Raw genomic sequence first — 15,968 nt, 5'->3', positions numbered from 1 at the left:
TTGCTGTCAACTATCCAATGAGAATGTATAAACTTAAAAAAAAAAAAGAGAGAGATAATTATGATAAAACCAATAATAAACCTTCTAATGCATGGTCTCAGGAAAAAAAAAAGTCAGTTTTTGTCTTGTGCTCCACTTTTAATCCTCTCTTCTAATCCCATGACTCGGTTGAAAGGCCACTCTGTGCTGCTTTTGACTGGCCAGTTTAAAGTCTGGGTGAACTGCAGGCTGGAGTTGACCGGTGACTGACAGGAGAGCTCTGATAGGTTGGTCACTGAAGAAGGCGTCCAGAAAAGAGGGGAAATTGACTTTGGATTGGATGTGCCTGAGGAAAAGGGAGGGGTTTGGGGAAGCTGTATGGCAGCAGAAGGGGATGAGAAACTGACTGCACAGCTGTCCATAAACAAACATGCACACAGAGAAAAAAAAAAAGTCACTGTTAAAAACAGAATCAAATTTGTATCGCTATTTGCTTAAATTAGTGACATCTCAAATAAGCAATATTTGATTGTTTCAAAGGTCAGTAGTGACACTCTTACCCCTGTCAATAGAAGGGTTGTAGAGGAAAAGGCAGAGAAAGGTAAATATGCTGTATTCTGAAGAAAAAAAAAATAATAGAAAAAAAAGAATGTTACATTTTCCGCTATGCAACAAAACACTTAAAAAAAGATTTGTCAAACAACGCACACGAACACAAACTTGCGCACACGCTCTGAAAAGATTCATCTGAAGCACGCACATGGAAAGCCGCATCTAAGGCAGCGCACAAATATTGTCTTGAACGGACAAATTCACAAAAATGATGTCAACATGCCAATCTTGGCAAGTATCCTAGCAAACATAGTAGGTTATGTATTAAGTAAATGTAAACTCATGGGCGTCGGAAGAAAAAAAAAGTGGGTGGGTCCTCCCCCAGAAAAATGTTTACTGGAGTAACTGTTAAATACCATTTCATGTATTCTGGTGCCTTTTAATGAAAACAAGTAAAAAACTCCACGTCGGGCGGTTCTTTGCCTCCACATCGTGCATTAAATGCACGTGGATTATCCCGCTAATATCATGGTCATTTGCCAGCAATGACAACTTAAAGCTGTTATTGATGTTTGCAACGCAATATTTGACTGGAAGGGTACAACGGTACAACTTTCATTTGCGGCTAGTTGAGAAATATAATGTAGCTATTCAGCGGAAATGGAGTTTAATTTATTAGGGAATTCCTCAAGTGGAATGGATTTTGACTGACGGCGCTATGAAAAGACAAATGCGCTGAATCAGAGAGAGACGGTAAAAGTAAGTGGGTCCAATATCATTGGTCTTAAAAAGTGGGTGGGTCTTGTCCCACCCATATACAATGGTTCCGACGCCCATGTAAACAGTTCAGAAAGACAACGCATGTGTACAGTATCAGTGCACTAGATCATGCATTATGTCTTAAAGTGACAGAAGCCTTAATATTCCTGCTGTCTGTGTGTATACTGTTAATCAGAAAACAAAAACAAGGAAATCAATCACTGCTATGAATAGCTTTTATAACGTTAATAATGATTAATATTTATTTAATTCAGTTAAGATTATATGCAATATCATTTTACATTTGATTACTTTATTTTAATTTCTGTACCCGAAAACTACAGTTAGATACCAAAATAGCCTGAAAAGCACTGTTTATTTTATTAGCTTTGCTCTGTTGTATTTATTTGTGTTGTTGATTCCAATTTCATTATTTGTTCTTATATTCTTTATTTTTATTTGACTAGACCTTTTTCCCTGAACATACCACCTACTGAACCATACCGAAACCGTGATAAAAACTGAACCGTTAGTAAGTTGAACCGGGTCCATTGCAACCCTAAATATGCCCCTTGCGGTGTTTGAAATTGCCTCTTATACACTCATTCAAGAGTATTATTCCCTACATTACTCCACTAACATAGTCCACTTGAAGGAGTAAATGAAAACGAGTGAGTGAATTCGGACACAGAGTGTGCCGGAAGGCCTGCCGCTTGTGCACAGTTTGTGCTTGCTGTTTATTAATAATCATTTGAAACTAGCATATAAACCTTAATTAAACAATTTAATAATCAATTAAATATGTACACCTGTATGATGTTTCTCTGGACCAGCACGGTTTGGAAAATGGATGGATGATTCAGCTGCAGACGCCGCCTTCTGGCGAGACGCGAGAATTCCTTCAGCACGCAACTCTCACAGTGCATTATGGGTATTCTCTAGCTGTTGTGCGTACATTGGTTGTACACTCGTTCTTGCAGTGCATTGTGGGATTGAATGAGTACAATAACATCAACAATTAGGGCTGTCACTTTTGTGAAAAAATCCTGTTCGATTTTTGAGACATAAGTGTTCATTGAATCGATTGTAAAATCGATTTTCCATGTCTAAAGACGTTTCCATTTTAAACGCAAAATATGGGCAAATCCACGGACAACGAACAAGCATTAGGACGAACGTAAAGAGGGCGCTTGAGATGCGCACAAGTCTGCAATATTTCTGATGATTTATTGGCGTTAAGTTTCGTACACAATGACAAACAGGAGTGCAACATTCTCGAAAAACAATAAGCAGAGTGGAATGCCATAGCATAAATGAAAAACATTACCTCAGTCTTCAACATGGCTGTGTTTACGATTAGAAATGTCAAACAAATTTCGCCTACATAGGCGATTGTAGACCGTAGCCCGAATCTGTATCTGAATGCATGAGACTGTCTGCATACCGGCAGACAGTCTCATGCATTCAGATACTGCAGGATCTGACAAACACACATAATTTGCTGTTATGTGTGTTTGTCAGATCCTGCAGTTGCTGTGTGACGCGCGTTCGCAGCGGGCGTATCGTGACGAGCTGGACGTGCTCCGAGAAAACACCGTTAAAATCGATTCCCTATTTTCGTTTTCGAAACTTGCGTTGGTTGGTCCAATCGATTGTGCAATCCATTTTCGACTTTGCTCGCTGTTTTGCTATTATTCTCCTGCACTGCCTCATTCACTAAGCTGAACAGCCAATCAGAGTTCCCTCTTTCGCCGACGGCCCGACGCCGATTCAACATGTCGAATCGGCCGTTACAAAGCCGACGAGGACCAATTTCAGCCGACGGTGCGGAACACACTGAGAAGATTTAGTCGGCCGACGCACGGAAACTGCCCGACGGCCGACCGTCGGCTTGGTGTTCCACTCATGTAAAGTTTTGCTTTTCATTGATATGAACCTTATCTTATTGATAGTGAAAAAGCTGTTGAGAGCGATACAGAAAGACAAGGGCTTGGTCTGACACTACTTGCAGCTGAAATCAACCACACAATTTCCATGGAAATAAATAAACGCATCAGAAATATGCAGCTAAACATAACCCTGCTGAAAGTGCCAATGATTATTTCACTTCAACCTTTTATCATATCGGTAGCTTAGATGCCGTATTTAACAGCAATTATCGCTTGATGCTGCATAAACACAATTACGCAAACACTGCAGATCCAATCACTCCACAAGACGGTTAACCATGACACTTAGTTTAATCTTATGATTGCTCATTTAGGAATTAAATGCAAACCACGCAATATGTAGGCTACAGAGACATGGAGTAAAAGAGCGTTCACTTATCTTGACTTAGATGTTGATTTCGGATGCTTTCTGAAAAAGCACGCTGCAGTGAGTAGCCTACAAACTGCTAAGCAAACACTACAGTATTTTTTTTGAATGATGAGCCGCAGCCCATTGGCCGCCGATGCAGCAGCAACTAATCAGATAACGATGTGATAACTACCGAATTAAGTTAAGGACCTATCAGCATGCGCCATCTAGAGTTTAAGACAGAACTTGGTATTTAAGATCAATTTCACTGAAAGATACAGATACAAGTTGCGTTTTGAGATATTGAAGGTCTGCTAATGGCAGTAAAGGAGCTGACAGTGTTTATGGTGTGTTTTTGGATTGTCTGTGCTGATGCTGGACATGAATTCTACTCATCAACAGGTTATTGTTTCTGTTCAATATCAATTCATTATATTATATTGTTTTTTATTCGTAATAATTTAATGTTGTATGATTTTATTTATTTATTCGTAATAATTTAATGTTGTATGATTTTGTCCATATTTTTCCAACTGTAGTATAAGTTGATTTTATGTCTTTAGTAAGACTTTTGATCAAAAGTGAACAATAGTATACCACGGTTGTTGTCGTAATTTCAACTCTGCACTCATGCTATACATTTATAGTTACTCTTTCACTTTTTAATTCCACTATTGACTAAACATTAACTGTCTCTTTGGTTTCTTGCCTAATGAACCTCTTTCTTTCATCATAACTCTAATGATGTAAAAATGAATTAACATAAATCTAATCCCTTTTTACAATAAAGTGCAGATTGTTTTATAGATCAAATTGCACAACTGTATGGGAAGACGAAAGACCTTCTGAAGCTCTTCAGTCAGTGCGTTGATGGTGAGAATGTAGAGACAATGAAGAGGTGAAAACACTTTCATTATTCCCAATATACCATTAATCTTGTAGTTAATTTTTTTATTTTTATTTTTATTATTATTATTATAAAAAAAGAGCGTTCACTTATCTTGACTTAGATGTTGATTTCGGATGCTTTCTGAAAAAGCACGCTGCAGTGAGTAGCCTACAAACTGCTAAGCAAACACTACAGTATTTTTTTTGAATGATGAGCCGCAGCCCATTGGCCGCCGATGCAGCAGCAACTAATCAGATAACGATGTGATAACTACCGAATTAAGTTAAGGACCTATCAGCATGCGCCATCTAGAGTTTAAGACAGAACTTGGTATTTATTGGTATTTAACTTGGTATTTACTTGGAACTAAGTATTATAATAATATAATTATTATTATATAATTATAATGTTTAATAATTATATATTATGATTTTAGATCAAGGATTATGTTAATACATACATCTTTTAAAATTACAACTTTTGATGAACCCCTGTCTTCATCCAGTGTTCTTCCGAATCTTCTGCTTTCATACTCCGACTCTGAGAACGCAGAGGAAGCTGTGAGAGACCCTGTGGCAGCTTACAGACTCCTCAGACAGATGAGAACTGATTTAATCTATATTGAAAAACGCATTCAGCCGAATCGTACTCAGTGTGAAGAGTATCAGAATGAGTTGGATGCAATGATCCTAGAGATCCCACAGCTGGAGGACTTGGATGGTGCAGCTTCAGGACTGATCAGACTGCAAGAGATCTACAAACTCCACCCAGAAGACATCACAAAGGGTAAACTGTCCTGCAGTTTTGCACCAATGCAGTTTCACTGAGAGAGTTTCATTTTTTCCGATCTGATTTATGCTTTATATTTCACATTTCACAGAAACGTCTCTAAATGCAGATGAGGCTTTCAATGTAGGGTTGGTCGCTTATGACGAGGACAAATTCCAGCATGCCTTTCTCTGGTTTCTGTACAGTCTGGACAGATTAACAGAAAACTCAACCACTACTGAGGAAGAGTTGCTCCGTTTCCTTAGTTACTCAGTCTATCATTTCGGCAGCCTGTCTGTGCCAATCTACTTCAGCCAACAGCTTCTAAATCTGGGTGAGGTCATGCTGTCCTTCATTTAATAGCATTTAATTTAATATTTGTATATGTGAGGATGGCAGACAATTTTGCTAAATTGTTGTGATTCAAGTCATAAACATCTTTGCCTCAGATCCAAGTAATGATGAAGCCAGAGTTCAGCTGAACAGACTCCTTCACTTACAGAGCAACCCTGACATATTTCCACTGAACACAGAGTCAAGTAACTATGAGGCACTGTGCAGAGGAGAGGTTGACGAGAGGGCAAGTGCTAAAATTTAAATCATCATTTGACATGAAATTACAAACAGTCATTGTGAAGCTTTGTGTGTTGATGGGAAGTGTATTATATTTAATCAAATCAGATCTCCAAGAGGCAGAGGGTGCTGTCCTGTAGGTACAGCACAGGTGGAGGAAACCCCAGACTGATGTACGCACCAGTGAAAGAGGAAGTGGAGTGGGACGAGCCTCGCATCATCAGATATCATGACATCATATCAGACAGAGAGCTGGAGATCCTGAAGAATATCTCCAGACCTCAAGTGACTATCGAACACACACACATTGGGTTTCCATGTTTTCCATGACTTTATATAGACAATGGTGTTTTATTTTATTTTTTTATATATACTGCACAGGCTGTATATTCTATCCCCCTACCACACACACACCAACAACATAAATATTTTGTTGTTGGCAGTTTATTTAAAATTTTATTTCTTGTTATAGTGTTGATGGTGTATTATTATTATATTTAATGGGCAAATGTATGTGGACATCTATTTTAAATGAAAATGTTTGCTTGGCCCCTTAATTCCAGTGAAGACAAGTCTTCAGTTCATTCTAGATTGGTGGGTTTCAAACTTTTAAAAAAAATATGATGAACCCCTTGCCATGGACCCTTCTCCTAAAATATAGAGCCAGCTATTTATTTTCTTTGCTTTACACACATTTATAATTTTTGTTTTTGTTTGTTTGTTAAATTGACAATATATCTACTTTTTACTCCCCAGTTGATGTGTAATCCTTGAGAAAAATCTAAAACTGAATAGAATAAAATCAATCTTATCATTTCTGACCAATCTTGAATGAAAGTCAAATTTTGTACAGTTAAGATTAATTTACAAATTTAAACCTCAGTTGTAGAGAATTGTGTGCTTCATGTGAGGTCCATATACAGAAATGATTCATTGAGGTCTGTGTGGAAGAACTTGGCTGATCTATAGAAAGCCCAGATTTGAATCCCACTGAACACATTTGAGATAAATTGGAGCCCTAAGCCCTCATCATCCAAAATCAGAGTCAATGATTTTGAAACCAAATGCTCAGAAAGCAAATATAAGTGTGGTGTTTGGGTGTTCACATACTTTTAGCCATATACATAAATTACATAGTCATATACTTGACAGTTCATTCCTGTTTGTTGCCTACAGCTTTCTAGATCGGAAGTTAATCATTATGGAATCTCAAAACTACGCGTTTCTCAAAGGTTTAATTAATATTTATTAATCACCTCATTATAATGGCATAGTTCACCCCAAAATTTCATTTCTCTCATAGTCCTACATGATGTTTGTCAGTATTTGACTTAATATTAAACTGTCTTAGTCACACACTTACTACGCAAAGAATAATCATCACTATATTTTCAGTGTTTTTCTAAGTGTTGACCCTGTGGAAACTGGTGTCAGTCAGAGGATTGGAGATGTTACGGGACTCTCCATGGAAACCGCTGAACCACTGCTTGTACGTCACAGTAAGAAAGACCGCATATGATCATGCACAGGCATCTTATATTTTCTTTTTTCTGTCAGCTATGTCTTGCAGTTAGCATGAACATACTTTGCACTACTTAACTAAATAAACAAGCAAATAAATATAGGGCTGGTTTCCCGGACAGAGATTAAGCCTAGTCCTGGACTAAAATGGCCTTTTAAACCAGATTAACACTAAAACTGCAGAAAAACTGCTCTCTCTGTCATGGTTTTAAATAGTCCTAGACTTGGTCTAGTCCAGAGTTTAATAAGATGATTTCCCAAAGGAAGACTAGAGCTGCTCCAGGATTTAATTGAGGCTTAAATTAAATTTACCAGGAGGCAGGTTTAACTTCAGATTAACGTTGTGTTTCAAAGACATGGATTACTTGGACTATGTCAGTGAATATATAATATAATATAATATAATATAATATAATATAATATAAAAAAAAAACATTAATTTTCCCATTAATTCTAATGATCCAGTGAGATTTTTGTATGTACAAGGAATCTGAAAACACCTGATGTTCCACACGGAAATCTGATCTCACCATCATCAGGTCTGTCTGGGATTACATGGTAAAAACTGAGCCAGACTACAGTAAATCCAGAAGAACTGTGGCAACGTCTCCAAGATGCTTGAAGAAACCATCCTGCAAAGCTACCGTACTGTGAAAGGTTTTAAGCACTTGTGTAAAAATGGTGTAAAGGGAGGATGCTTTCAAAAATAATGTCATAAATAGATTTTATTTATCAGTTAACTTCTATTAACTAAATCAAATCAATATTTGGTGTGACTACCCTTTGCGTTTTAAAACTGCTTTTGTCCTCGGTACACTTGCACACAGTTTAGCAGGAGACGTTGCCACAGTTCTTCTGGATTTAGTCTGTCTCAGTTCCTTCTGTTTCTTCATGTAATCCCAGACAGACTCTGTGATGGTGGGATCAGATCTCTGTGTGGATCATACTGGCTGTTGTCAGACTCCTTGTGCATACAAACATTTCACTGAATTATTACAATTTAATGGCAAAAATATTGTTTGGAAATGTAAACTGATATTTCCTACTGACACAATGCAGCAAAATATATAAATAATTGGCTTAAAACCATTTTTTGGGGGAGAAAATACTCGCGTGCCTTAGACTTTTGCACAGTACTGTATGTATGTAACAGAGGCAAGCTAGTAAGAGTTGTGCATGTAAACTTCACTTCCCTGGCCTCAAGAGGCAGACCCTGCTTTCAAATCCTGCTTAGAGTGTGTAGAGCAGGAAACTTTGAGTTCACTCACAACATTTGTCAACACAGTTTCTTGAGGGAAGGCAAAAGCATTGACTATTATTATTATTATTATTATTATTATTATTATTTTTTTATTTTTTTTTCTCCACATTAATTTTTTTCTTCGTAGATTCCACAGCTGATGTGTTCAGTTTTTCTTTGCTATTTGCTTTAAAATAGTTTTCTCTTGTTCAGTAAAGTTTTTTTTCTGCTGCCATACAATAAGCTTTTCTTCATTCCATGTTTTATAGGAACACATTTTATAATTCAGATTAGCACAGTCCAGTCCAGGTGTGTTTCAGAAAGCCATTTTGTTTTTAAGCCATGATTAAATAATGCAGATTAAGGCCTACTCCTGGCTTAATTTAAACGCTGTCTGGAAAACAAACCCTAAACCCAAAGAAAGAAACCTCTTTGCAGGGTACATTGGTTTGCTTTATTTTTCTAATATTATCTTTTGCCAAGGAGTGGGGTACATTTTATATAGGCATATATTATATATATAATATAATATAATATCACCTGATTTATCACTCTTGAATTCTTAAGTGGAGATAAACATGCATTTTCCATGTGAAACATTGGAGTGTTTCTATTTCAATAGTGATTCATGAGTGATGTAATAATTTTCCAGGTTCAGAATTATGGCATTGGTGGAAGATATGAACTGCATCTTGATGCATTTGTAAGTTCACTGTACAGACATTACATCAATTTTTTTTAACCCAATACATATAATTTGCCATTGGTCTCCTCGGGAATCTTTGGCAGTTTTGGATTTGCAAGTGATAATTTGAATTATCTACTTTGAAAATAAATTAAAATGCCAGCACAAACCTCCTGTGTCCAGTTTGGAAAGTAAATGCTAATACTACTACTACAACAACTATTACTAATAAACATTCACTCTAAGAGAGATTCACTTTCTTGAGTCACTGGATTACATGTTGATCAGTCAAATAATTACAAACTAACTAAAGAATATTTGACCTCACAGGAGATAGAGAATGACAGGATTGCTACATTCCTAATTTATGTAAGTTGACAGTGTAAGTGCAGCTGTCAGAAAAACAATTTGCCTTAATGACATTAAAGAGTATTTCTATTATAGATATCAATATTTCCTGTGTAACTATCCATATAAATGTTTTGTTGCTGTAGATGAGTGATGTGGAGATAGGGGGCGCCACTGTGTTCCCTAAAGTTGGAGTTGCAGTGCATCCGAAAAAGGTAAACCCTCAATTCTGTGTTTTTATACCAGGATAATATAAGTACTAATTACAATAAAAGAATAATTTCAGCATCCTCTCTCTGCTCTTGCAGGGTTCAGCCGTGTTTTGGTACAATCTCCACAGAAATGGTGAAAGGAATTGGAATATGCTGCATGCTGGATGCCCTGTGTTAATGGGTAACAAATGGGGTATGTTTTTAAATTAAATTAGGTTGATAAATCTAAAATATAATTGGCTGATTTGATGACATTATTTTGGAACTTTTGTTGTGTATCCTCAATGTATATTAATATATCTAAATGTCACTTTATATTCATAAGACAATATTCTATACTGTATGTAGCTTTATCAAAATACAAATTATTTTAATCTAAGTGTCTTATTTGTGAATGTTCTTTGTAAAATAAATGTATTGCTTTTTTTTATTGTATGGTATTCTTGAACCAAACAATTGTACTCTGTGTGACAGTTTTTTTTTTATATATATATATATAACAGCTGTTGTGTTTGAGGATAAAATCAATTCAGTCATGAATCATTTGAAAAGAAAAGCGGATGATTGAAAGATAAATGTTAATGGTAAAAATAGTTTGTTTGTTTTTTCAGTGGCTAACAAATGGATCAGTGAGTTTGGACAGGAATTCAGGAGCCCCTGTTCTTTGTCAGAGTGGGAGTGAAAGTCTGAAATCTTAAGATATGTGTATCTGTACTATATATATTTTAACATGCAGAGAAAGTTGTACTATATCTGTACATGTTAAATTTATTTTGTATCCGTAATTTAGGCAGGATCTGGAACAGATTTGTTGTATCAGCTGTTGTTTGTAACCGTATGTTTCACTTTTACTGCCTCAGATCACAGCTGAGTTTATTTCATATCTTGCCCTTTTCCATATGCAGTTGTGCAAATATCTCAGAACACAAAGTCTAGCCCATGTGATCTCTCCACCTGCAGAGCCCTTTAGCTCTAATATGCATTGCAGAAAGGCACTGTGCTTTTGTGTCTGTCAAAGCTCAGTACAGGTATTGGGTTCTATTTTTATAGAACCCAATATTTAGAGTCTGTCTTGGTCAAATCTTTCATACAAATAAATAAACTTCAGAATACAGAATTGGGTTGCTCAGATATTTCATCTGTAACTCTTGTGTGTGACGCATGAGGGTTGGGGTCTGACATCAGATCAGTTATAAGCCTCTAATTTATTTCATAGATTTTATTTATAACATTTTCCTTTTCCCCCTCGTGAAATAGTGCCCTCAACTAGCTGATTCAACACAAAATAATTTGTAACCTGGCTGCTATAAATGTGTTGGGTATACTAGGAAACTTCTGTTATTTGCACATATATTGGAGTTCCTTAAACCTAGAATTAATATTTGGAGTAACAAATGTGAAGCTGACAAATTGTTTAACTTCATACTTATTTAACCTTTATACTATCCTTGTGTCTGAATTACACATCCTTCCCTCACGAGTCAAAATGACCCGAAGCATTAAAATTACACTTCATTGTTTTTGTCCAAAAAGCATTGTTTTTGTTCCCCATTTCCCATTAATTCCTATAGGGGCCCTATAGGAATTAATGGGAAATGTAGGGGTCAAATTGACCTGCAAGGGAAGGATTTGTTATTTTTTTAATTACAACCACAAAAACTCTTTGAATCCAGTCCATTTTTTGTGTGTGTATTCCAATTTCAAGTGTGACAAAACTGACAAGGTCTTGTACCACTCCGAAGAACACTCAAATCTGAATGAATTTTGGGTCAAAATGACCCGAGGAAAGGGTGAAGGTATAGTGTCAAATATATATAGTGCTTTGCTCTCAACCATCCAGAGAATGTATAAACTTGAAACAAATTAGAGATCATTATGATAAAACCAATAATAATTACAATACAACTTCTAATGCATGGTATCAGGAACATTTTTTGTTGTCTTCTTCATTGTCATGGTTTTTGTCTTGTGCTCCACTTTTAATCCTCTCTCGGTTGAAAGGCCACTCTGTGCTGCTTTTGACTGGCCAGTTTAAAGTCTGGGTGAACTGCAGGCTGGAGTTGACCGGTGACTGACAGGAGAGTTCTGATAGGTTAGTCACTGAAGAAGGCGGTCCAGAAAAGAGGGGAAATTGCCTTTGGATTGGATGTGCCTGAGGAAAGGGGAGGGGTTTGGGGAAACTGTATGGCAGCAGAAGGGGATGAGAAACTGACTGCACAGCTGTCCACAAACAAACATGCACACAGAGAAAAAAAGTCACTGTTAAAAACAGAATCAAATTTGTATCGCTATTTGCTTAAATTAGTGATGACATCTCAAATAAGCAATATTTGATTGTTTCAAAGGTCAGCAGTGACACTCTTACCCATGTCAATAGAAGGGTTGTAGAGGGAAAGGCAGAGAAAGGTAAATATGCTGTATTCTAAAAAAAAAAAAGAATGTTAAATTTGCCGCTATGCAACAAAACACTTAAAAACAGATTTGTCAAACAACAAACACAAACTTGCGCACACACTCTGAGAAGATTCATCTGAAGCACGCATGCAAGATTCATCTGAAGAAAGATGCGAGAATTCATTCAGCACGCGACTCTCACAGTGCATTATGGGTATTCTCTAGCTTTTGTGCGTACATTGGTTGTACACTCGTTATTGCAGTGCATTGTGGGATTAAATGAGTGCCCTCAATAACGTCCACAATGGTTTCAGACATCACTACAAATGGCTGTCCCCTCAAATAGTGCCCTATTAAAGTGTATAGGGGGCGATTTCGGACACAGCCCCTGTTTATTTCCATAGTTGCTCATTTGTTAATTGATTAGCAACACCTGTTCCTTGTTTTCTACCTTATTCACCCTGTATTATAGTTTTCAGTTGTAGTGGTTTGTTCTCGTCTATGCTATGTTGCATTTTGTGTTTGTTTTTAGATTGTTAAGACTTTGTGCTCATGTTTTTAATTTGTTGATTAAAAAAAAAATAATAATAATCACTGCTCCTAAGATCCTTGTTCCCGTCGCAACCAGCCCGGTAACACTCACTCATGTAAAGTTTCGCTTTTCATTGATATGAACCTTATACTCTTATTGATAGTGAAAGCTGTTGAAGCCTGGGGCCTGTTTCAATAAGGAGGTTCAACCAACTCTGAGTTAAAACTTGAACTCTGAGTTGACTTACCCTGAGATGGGAAACTCTGAGTTTTCGGTTACAGAACAGCTGAAATGAGTTAGTTCAATCAACTCTGAGTTGACTGACTCTGAGTTAAGCGTGTGCACCACAACTATAAAAAGCCATTATCAATGGAGCACAGATATTACGAGTCACCATGGCAACAGCGCCAGACAAAAAGAGGTCTTCATATTTCTTCACATTTTAATTACTGTTATACAGTGATGGGTGTAATTAATTACCAAGTAATCTAAATACTGTAGTTTAATTAAAGGGATTACTCTTAATTCTTCTGTAATTTAAAGTTAAATCTGATGTAATTGTATTAGACTATAGAGCAATTCTGTATAGGCTATTTAACATTCATTTTTAAAAGTTATATTTTTAATGTAACCTTCTCCCTCTACACACTTTGGTCAATTCAAGAATAATTCATGCAACTGTATATTGTTTATTTGAAAGCATTAAAGTGCTGTTTGTCTCTCCTTGTATTGTTCAAGTGTTTAAGGTTGACATGGGATTTAGTAATTAGTAATAAGTAGACCAATAATTTCTAAAGATAGTCATTATTACATTAATCTAATTACACTGTTGAAGATGTCATTTGTGGTTAGTAATATAAGTAACTTGCCCAACTGTTACAATATCAGAGGTGAAACTGGAAGAACAGTATGTTATTCAACCTAATTTTAATTTTCATGTAGGTGCAATCCTGCAGGCATTAAAAGAACATGGCAGCAGCTGAAATTTAAATATAAACACATAATTCAGTCAAGTAAGGCTTGAGCATAGTATGGGTGTAGGCTACCAGACTTTACAAACATGTGACATATTAAATAACTATAGCATCCAGTGTCTAGCAGTGCAGCAGCATTTTTGGCTGAGGGAATTCCTGGACGGACTTCAGAGCCAGTCCCAAAGATCCAAGGGCCTTCATAAAATGTAAGAGGTTTACATATGTGTTATTTTTGATATAGGCTATTTTTGATATTTCCATTTATTTTACTTTGGGTTAGGATTTTTGTTGGTCCCAATAGATTCTGATGGTAATATCTGTCTTTTGGAGCCTCCTGTCCCAACAGAACCCCAGGCAGTTGTAAGTAGCCACTCAATACACCAGAAATTATGACAAATAGTGTTATAAAGTGTACTCAACCAAATGCTCATCACATGGGGATAAAGTGTTTCTGCTGCCACAGAGAGGCCTACAGAGGTAATGTTAATATTATGTGTCTACACATCAAACAATCTACACATTCACATTTTTTCACATTTTTATGTGGAGTAGCCTATAGAATCTAAGTTTAAATCTAAGTATAAACGGGTATTCTTATCTCTCCCCCCCAGAGTGTGGAAGAACAGCAGGAGGACGGTCCATCAACTTCAGTTGCACAGATGAACAGTTCAGTGATTTTCAGTAAATGCCACAGTTTAATTCTGTAGAATTTGTTTAGAACTACATTATGTAACTCTAATCTACTACTGTGTTTTCAGTTGCCAGTTAAGGAGTTATATAGACTTCATCTTATTAAAAAAAAAAAAAAAAAAAAGCAATATTTTATTTATTAATAAAAGATTAATTTTATTAATAAAAATGTACTGAAAGAATGAATTAGGTGTTTAAACACCTCTTCCACTTTAAAAAGGTGAGGAGACCGAAAGAAACTGGGTTTACAGAAGAAAACCTGCTCCCGACCAGGTTCACAGAGTTACCATGGTAACTGACTCGGAGTATAAGTTACCTCTCTTTCTGAAACAGGCTTGACTTACCCTGCTTTCTCAGGTTTAACATACCTCCCATTCTGAAACAGAAAACAGAGAACTCATTTCAGGGTTAACATACTCAAGAGTTTTCACTTAACCTTCTTTCTGAAACAGGCCCCTGGTCTGACACTGCTTGCACCTGAAATCAACCACATACATCATGAATAATGAAAACAATTTCCATGTAAATAAATAAATGCATCAGAAATATGCAGCTCAACATAACCCTGTTGAAAGTGCCAATGATTATTTCACTTCAACCTTTTCTCATATCGGTAGCTTAGACGCTGTATTTCACAGCAATTATCGCTTGATGCTGCATAAACACAATTAATGTTACGCTGCAGCTCCAATCACTCGACAATATGGTTAAACATGGCGCTTAATTTAAACTTGTGATTGCTCATTTAGCAATTAAATGCAAACCACGCAATATGGAGTAAAAGAGCGTTCACTTATCTTGACTTGGGTGTTGATTTCGGATGCTTTCTGAAAAAGCACGCTGCAGTGAGTACAAACTGCTAAGCAAACACTACAGTATTATTTTGAATGTTGAGCCGCAGCCCATTGGCCGCCGATGCAGCAGCAACTAATCAGATAACGATGTGATAACTACCAAATTAAGTTAAGGACCTATCAGCATGCGCCATCTAGAGTTTAAGACAGAACTTGGTATTTAAGATCAATTTCACAGCAAGATACAGATACAAGTTGAGTTTTGAGATATTGAAGGCCTTATAATGTCAGTAAAGGAGCTGACAGTGTTTATGGTATGTTTTTGGATTGTCTGTGCTGATGCTGGACATGAATTCTTCTCATCAACAGGTTATTGTTTCAGTTCAGGGTATTCATCAATTCATTATATTATATTGTTTTTTATTCGTAATAATTTAATGTTGTAATTGCATTTTTCCAACAGTTTTTACACATGATAAGTTGATTTTATGTCTTTAGCTGTAAGAATTTTGATCAAAAGTGAACAATAGTATACCACGGTCGGTTGTTGTCGTAATTTCAACAGTGCACTCATGCCATTCGTAACAGTTACTCTTTCACTTTTTAATTCCACTATTGACTAAACATTAACTGTCTCTTTGGTTTCTTGCCTAATAAACCTCTTTCATCATAACTCTAATGATGTAAAAATGAATTATTATTATATTATAAAAATCTAATCCCTTTTGACAATTAAATTCAGATTATTTTATAGATCAAA

At 36.3% G+C, this 15,968-nt stretch overlaps 1 long non-coding RNA gene across 1 annotated transcript; it reads left to right on the top strand.

Moving 5' to 3' along the window:
- The first annotated feature begins 9,593 nt into the window (after window positions 1-9,593).
- On the top strand, window positions 9,594-10,017 carry LOC311086033. The gene is made up of 3 exons (XR_014606991.1): window positions 9,594-9,633; window positions 9,759-9,827; window positions 9,921-10,017. It is a non-coding gene; the product is annotated as an uncharacterized lncRNA (long non-coding RNA).
- Window positions 10,018-15,968: the final 5,951 nt, after the last annotated feature.

The sequence above is a fragment of the Abramis brama genome, assembly GCF_963993115.1.
Source record: "Abramis brama genome assembly, chromosome: 7".
In the NCBI taxonomy this organism is placed as follows: domain Eukaryota; kingdom Metazoa; phylum Chordata; class Actinopteri; order Cypriniformes; family Leuciscidae; genus Abramis; species Abramis brama.
Note: the sequence above shows the minus strand (reverse complement) of the source record. Positions and strands in the feature narration are given on the sequence as shown.